Below are 7,427 nucleotides of genomic sequence, written 5' to 3'. Positions count from 1 at the left end.
CTGACTAATTTGCCTGGTGGTGGTGAGCTGGAAATAAATTTGTCACAGGACGAGGCTGCAGCACAGTTGGAAAAACCGCGCTATAAATTGACGTGCAAAAAGCGAGCGCGCTTGGGCCCATTCATATTTTATCTCGCCCGATGGCCACTTGGTCGGCGCGGATCAGCTCGTTAACAATTGGGGCCGGGTTCAAAAGGGAAGTAACGCGTGAATGTTTGATGTGGCTTGTAAAACGGCGGGGTGCGTGCAGCAGTTCTTTGTTGGTGTTGTTGTTGTTGGATGGGGTGCCTCTAACGGATGCAGTTTTTGGTGAGTATTTTGTAACGGGACAGTGGTTTTGCAAAGTTTAATTCGTAAAATTGTGCTTGTATCAATTAAATATTCTCAGAATGGTTATTTGATTCTCATTTTAAAATTCACGACTGTTCTCGGTATTTTCAGAAGCGCACGTGGGCATGGTGTTGATATCTGGCAAAATTGGGGAAAACCTGCCATTGTCAGGAATTTTAATTTGACCTTGAAAAAGAATTTTGATGAATGGCCTATCTACAATCACTTAGCTTTGAAAAGTTAAGAGCGAGTTTTTCACCAATATGTAACAGGTCGTATCGAGGTGCTCCGATTTGGATGAAACTTTCAGCGTTTGTTTGTCTATACATGAGATGAACTCATGCCAAATATGAGCCCTATACGACTAAGGGAAGTGGGGTAAAACGGGCTTTGAAGTTAGAGATCCAAAAAAGATAAAAAATCTTAAAATTGCTCGCATTTCCGTAAAACTTCATCAATTTCGACTCTCTTAGATGCATTCGAAAGGTCTTTTAAAGCCCCTCCTTAGCGGCACCTTTTGGTCTCATTTTTGTCATTTTTGGAATCCTCGGAAAATTTCTCGTAAGTTTGAACTATTGGAGTTATAAATTTGATTTAAAAAATAATTAAATAAAACATTTTTGAAAAAAGAAATAGATCGTATTTACCCTTTGATCAATACGTCAAATGCTGTATCAAGTAGGCGAATACCTGTTTCACCCCTAATCCAACCAATTGTTAAAAAATATTTTAATTCATTCTAAATGGCATTTTTTCCAATCAAATTTACAGCTACAATAGTTGAAACTTACGTGAAATTTTCCAAGGATTCCGAAATTGAGACCAAAAAGGCCTCCATAGCCTACAGGGCAAAAACTAACGTTGTAAAATGTTTGTTATAGAAAAATCGTAAAACTATGAGAAAAACTGCGATTGGCCAAACAGTTAATACCATAGGCTTTTTTTTTTTTGTTCATAACTTATTTTTATTAGGTCCTTTTAGGTGCTGTGACCAGGTTAGGACCGAGGATCAATAGTACAAAAAATAATAAAAGAAAAGAGAAAAAAAAAACCGTAACTGAATTCGATGATCATTTGCTCGTGCCATGTGTCAGCAAGTGTGCGATCACATCAATCTGTTCCTCGGGTGTCTTGCACTGCCTCAAGCGTACTCGGTATTCTCGGTGAATGGCCCACAGCTCCGACTCGCTGTACAGCTTCCGTTCGCCTTGTTGCTCCTTCGGGGTTGCACCGGCGCCGGCGCCAGTGTCTTCTCGACTTCTTCCTGCGGGACGAGGATGTTTATTTTCCGGTTCAACGGACGGCACCGCTCCAGGTAGCGGAGGAAAATCCGCCGCGGTAAACGCGGCTCCTGCAGGAGTCTGTTTGTCCTTCTTCCATGCTGGCGGCTTCGGCGTGGACGCCTGCTGCCTCGACTGGATGAACTGCGCACGTTTGGGACAGCTGCGGTCCAGACCCTCGTGAGATCCAGAGCAGTTGACACACTTCTTGGCTTCCGTTTCTTCTGCTTTGCACTTTTCCGTGCTGTGGGCACCCCCACAGCTGCTGCACCTGGGCTTGAGATGGCAGTTACTGGTTCCGTGACCGAACTGCAAGCAGTTCTTGCACTGGGTCACGTGCGGTTCTTTGTTCCGGTAGGCCACCCACCGGACGACGACTGGTCCCACTTTCTTTACCTTGCTACTCAACTCCTTCAGACTGGTGTGACCCTTGGGGAAGAGCACGATGAAAGGCGTCTCATCAATGGCGGGAAGCTGCTGCTTCCGCCTGATAGCGTGTACTGTCAAGACGTCCAGCTGATGTTCCGTCTTGAGCAGCTCCTTGACGTAATCCGGTTCCGCGTTCGGGAGACCTCGCATTACTACCCGGTGCGGTCTCGCACTGCGCTTTCCGTGCGTGTAGAACTGCACCTTGTTCTTCTTCAGGTGGGCTTGCACCGTGTCGAAGTCGTCGCTCGAGAAGCACGTAATTTTGGTGCCGTTCCGCGTCAGTTTGTGTTCCGGCTGGACATCACATGTCGACATCACCTTCGCAAGGCGGGCGAAGCTCGTTTCTTTCACCACCAGCGGCGGCTGCTTCTTTTCCCCGGCCGACTTGCCGGGTGCTGGTACCACAGGGGTGGTTTTTTCTGCTGCTGGATTCGCATTGTTATTGTTGTTGCTCTTCTCCGCTAGCGGGCTGAACTTGTTGTTGCTGAGCAGTTTCTCCACTTCCTGGCCTTCGCCGACGTTGATCTCCTCGTTAGCCTTCCTGCGCCGAACCTTGATCACGGGACGAAATTCGCCCCCGTCCTCTCCTCCTCCTTCGGAGTCTTCCACCTCCATGCCCGTCGCCGCCTGCGTTTTGGGTTGGAACCCGTCCGGTTTCTCCCACACACTTTTCTTCATGGCCGCGTTCCAGTAGAACGGCCTTCCATCCTCGGTTCTATGCTCCGTCCACTCACTCTCCGCCGTCGCGGCCGCCGCCATGGCCGTCGGCGAAAGTTAAAAAAAACACCGTCAAAAACGCGCTCAATGGACACACGTCTGCTCTGGGCAAGCTGTCAAACTGGAGAATACCATAGGCTTATAGTCCATGAAATTCCCTAATTTTAGACCTATAGGAGTATGGGTGGTATTAAGATTTTGAAAAAATCAATTTTTAACAGTAATTTGCAAAAGCTATGAGAAAAAGTCAAACAAATCCTGGATGTCTATGGCACATTTTGAAGGGCTTCAAAAGACCTTTCGAATGCATTTAAGAGAGCGGAAATTGATGAAGTTTTACGGAAATGCGAGCAATTTTAAGATTTTTTAGGTTTTTTGGACCTCAAACTTCAAAGCCCGTTTTACCCCACTTACCTTTTCGTTTTACCCAAGCTGATGGTACCCCTTAGTATTCATACAAAAAAAAAATCGTCTAATTAAGGTTTTTTTTTACATTCTTAATTGCAGAATATTTATCAGCAGAAATTTAAAATTTTAATAGTTGTAAATATTTGTTTCAATGTACTGTTACCATAAACCGGGATGACATTTATAGAATTTAAATTTAATTATTGTTAAATATTGTTGAATCATTCCGGTAGGGCTTCTTTCTAGAGCTGATTGAAAACATGTTTGGGAATATTTTTATTTCGAATCCATATTTTTGCTTCTTACAAAATTTCAGATGAATTGTGTACACATTTAGTAAGAATGCGTTTCATATTTCATTTGAATATCCAAAGTTAAATTATTGTTTACAAGATTAAACTTTGGTGAAAAATATCATTTATTAATTAATGTTGCAAATGATATTATAAATAAATATGAAGGAATTCTTCCCATTTTTTACTTGAATTGCATTGCATTGCATAGACTTTGTGATTTTTACAAACTTTACACAAGTAGAGATTCTTTGAACTGTCCCAAATTCTTTCAAAAACATTTTCAAAACCTTTTTTGATTTCAGAATTAAATTTGCCATTTATAAGTACTTGTGATATTTTGATAAAGAGCATTGTTTTCAAGTTACCTATATAACTTGTAAACGATGTTTTTCTAATAAAGAAAAAGTACAACTTTTTTCACCCTGACAAAATTGAATAGAAGAGAATTTGTTTTACTTTTTTTTTAGTATGATCCATTCTATCATTGCTGAGGTACAGGCCACACACAACTGATAACAAAAGAGCATAAATTGTATTTTTGTTAATTTTCGGTAAATATGATAAAATTTCACTTCATTGCTATTTACGTTACATTAAAAATAAGATCCATAATTTAAATTTCGTAAATTTTATTTTTTCCAATACTTATATTTTAACAACGAAAGGTCGGATAAACAATGTTGAAAATAGAAAAGATTTGAAACTTATTTTAAACCGTTTTTCTAACATAGCTTCGTCCGTCATTTACTACAGATACAGCTACCAGCTATCTTTTTTTTTTATGAAAAACAATTATTTATTTTCCAGGCAAACCTGATCATAACGAATTTTTTTTTCCAAAGATTAATGACCAGAAAATCCCATCTCAAGATACAGATCAGATATAATTTTGGAAGCATTGATGCATTGATGTAAAATCGCTTGCTTATTAGAAATCTTATTAGATATCAGAAATCGATTGACTAAGTTTTCTACAAGTCAAAAAATGCAATGAAAACTCGTTTTGCGAATATGGTGTGAATTGATTGGAGGTTGGAAAAATATAATTATGTAATTTTTTGTCCAAAATCGGTTCGTTTTTTTTTTCTCAAGTATTTTGTTTGTGATATTTTTCAAATCTCCGCCATTACAGGGCATATCTTCCGGTCCCCTTGAGACCGCCCGTGGTACCCCCAGAGGTTCATGTACCCCAGGTTGAGAACCACTGTCGTACAGGGCTCATATTTAGCATGAGTTCATCTCATGTATAGACAAACAAACTCTGAAAGTTTCATCCAAATCGGAGCACCTCGATACGACCTGTTACACATTGGTGAAAAACTCGCTCTTAAAAGTTCGTAAACAGCGACATAAATTTTGAAAAATATGTGCAATAGACTGTCAAATTATTGCTGGAATAAAAGCTTCCTGCTCCTAATTTGTAAATATTCCTAAATTGTTTAAAAATTGCAAGAAAATTGACATTATAAATAAAAGTTTTATGTTTTGTTAATTAGACAAATTGATGCAAAAAATGTAAAACATGAAAAAAATAATTTTCTAAGTGTTTTCCAACAATCCTTAAGAGCGAGTCCACGAGCAAAACATACCCATCTTGCATCGACCTCATCAATCTGCCTGAAATTTTCAGGGGTTGTTTGTACATAGAAAACTAGCATCTGGTCAAAATATGAGCACTCTAGGTCAACGGGAAGTGGGGCAAATCGGGACACAAAGTTTAAAGGTTAAAAAACGTCAAAAATCTTATAAAGGCTATAACTTAGGCAAAATTCAATTTAATTTCAAAATTTAAAATGCATCTGAAAGGGCTTAAAAAATGCAACAAAATGCAGGGAGACTGTGGCTGTAAATTTTTGCTCGGAGGACCCCTTAGATCCCATTTTCTGGTGATAATTTTATCATATTCGTGTTCCTGAGACAATTTCACAATAGAAACATGCACAAAAATGTTTATTTGCAGCCATTTAAACCCTTTAACATTAAGAAACATCTTCGATTCACATTTATTGAAAATTAAGTTCGTTTCCAAGGATACTAGATGACACCAGAAAAAAGCAGCGTCTTAATTTTTTTAACTTTCATTTTTTAAGGGTTAAAATGGATGCAAATAAACATTTTTGTGCATGTTTCTATTGTGAAATTGTCTCAGGAACACGAATATCATAAAATTATCACCAGAAAATGGGATCTAAGGGGTCTCCCGAGCAAAAATTTACAACCAAAAAATTCACTAAAAGTAAAAGTGTCTATTTAATATGTTAAACTGCCTTACCCAAAACGTTCTCAGTCTCAGATGGTAGTCCCAGATGTCCCCTACAAGCTGCAGGTCGAACCGAGTTGATATCTGGATGGAACACTTTTTTATTTGAGTTTGAAAATTGTGCTATTTTTTCACTAAAATGCCAATAACTCGCTTTAGATTTAACCAATTGGGATTCTCTACCCTGCATTTTGTTGTATTTTTTAAGCCCTTTCGTTTTGAATTTTGAAACTAAATTGAATTTTGCCGAAGTTACAGCCTTTTAAAATTTTTGACGTTTTTTAACCTTTTAACTTTGTGTCCCGATTTGCCCCACTTCCCGTTGACCTAGAGTGCTCATATTTTGGCCAGATGCTAGTTTTCTATGTACAAACAACCCCTGAATATTTCAGGCAGATTGGTGAGGTCCAAACGACGTCCCATACAAAGGGGTATGCCCTGTTCGTGGACTCGCTCTTAATTTATCAACAGACAATATCTCTCAATCATAAAACTGTATACTTGAATAAATAAAAACACGTTTTTCCTTTTTGAATTGTTAGGCTCTATTTCAAAATCTTGAAAATATAATTATTCCATAATCGCAAAATTTCACAGTTTTTTTTTTTTTTTGAAAATTGGACAAATTGTTTTCGAGATATCATCAGTTGTAGGGCGTCCAATTTTCCCGGGTTTTGAATTTCCCGGGAAACGGGAAAAATATTTTTGAAATCCCGGGAAATTTTTGAAGCAGTCATAAAATCTATGTTTTCATAATATTTGATACGTTTACAAGCTTAAAATCATAAATTATATCAATAATAATAATTAGCGACAGTCTACACTTCAATCTAAACAAGGACGACAGTTTTTAAATAACTTAAATTAAAAATTGTTTCGTTTTTTGCTGTGCTTTGGATTAAAAAAAAACTACAAATTTAAATTTTAATGTGATTAATTTTATAAATATATTTCTTTTACATATTTTTTATATGCCATAACAAGAAAGGCTTGAAAATTTTCTTTAAAAATGTCAAAAAAGAGAAGCGACAGCAAAACCAGAGTTTTTTTTTAAAAAGGTCCTATAAGTCTTTCATATGTTTATAGGACCTTTTAAAACAAAAACTCTCGAAATAAAATGATACCAGTCAATGTAAAATTTCAGATAAGTTTTGATTGTCTTATTTTAAATAAAACATATTTTACTAACAATCTTTAAGTTACTACCGCCAACTGGGGAAAATGAGGACTACAGGCTTAAAAAGGTACAAGAGATTTCAGAGCAAAAAATTTGGAAATCGGACTTAAATAGCTGTCTTAATTCGTTACATTTGTCGTGATTTGCCGCAGATTCCTGTGTTTGATGAAAAATAATTTAAGATGATATTTTTTTTCTAATTTAAAATCCTAAATAAAAATATAATACCCAGTCATAATCATACAATTTTCCCTTATAAGCCAAATTAAAGCTGATATATGCCGAATACATATGTTAATGCTTTAAAGTTGGTATCGATTACTATGTATTCAACTGTTCATCTATATCTGCAACCAAATCAGAATTTCCAGACCAAAATTTATTTTTTTCAATTTCTGGAATTCTCGGGACAAATTATGAAAACTCCCGGGATTCGGGAATTCCCGGTTTTGGATTCCCGGGATGGACGTACTAATCAGTTGATAAATTAAGGATATTTGGAAACATAAAATTTGCATTTTTCTCAATTT

The sequence above is a fragment of the Culex pipiens genome, chromosome 3 (assembly GCF_016801865.2).
Source record: "Culex pipiens pallens isolate TS chromosome 3, TS_CPP_V2, whole genome shotgun sequence".
NCBI classification, from domain to species: domain Eukaryota; kingdom Metazoa; phylum Arthropoda; class Insecta; order Diptera; family Culicidae; genus Culex; species Culex pipiens.
This window is presented reverse-complemented; position numbering follows the sequence as displayed.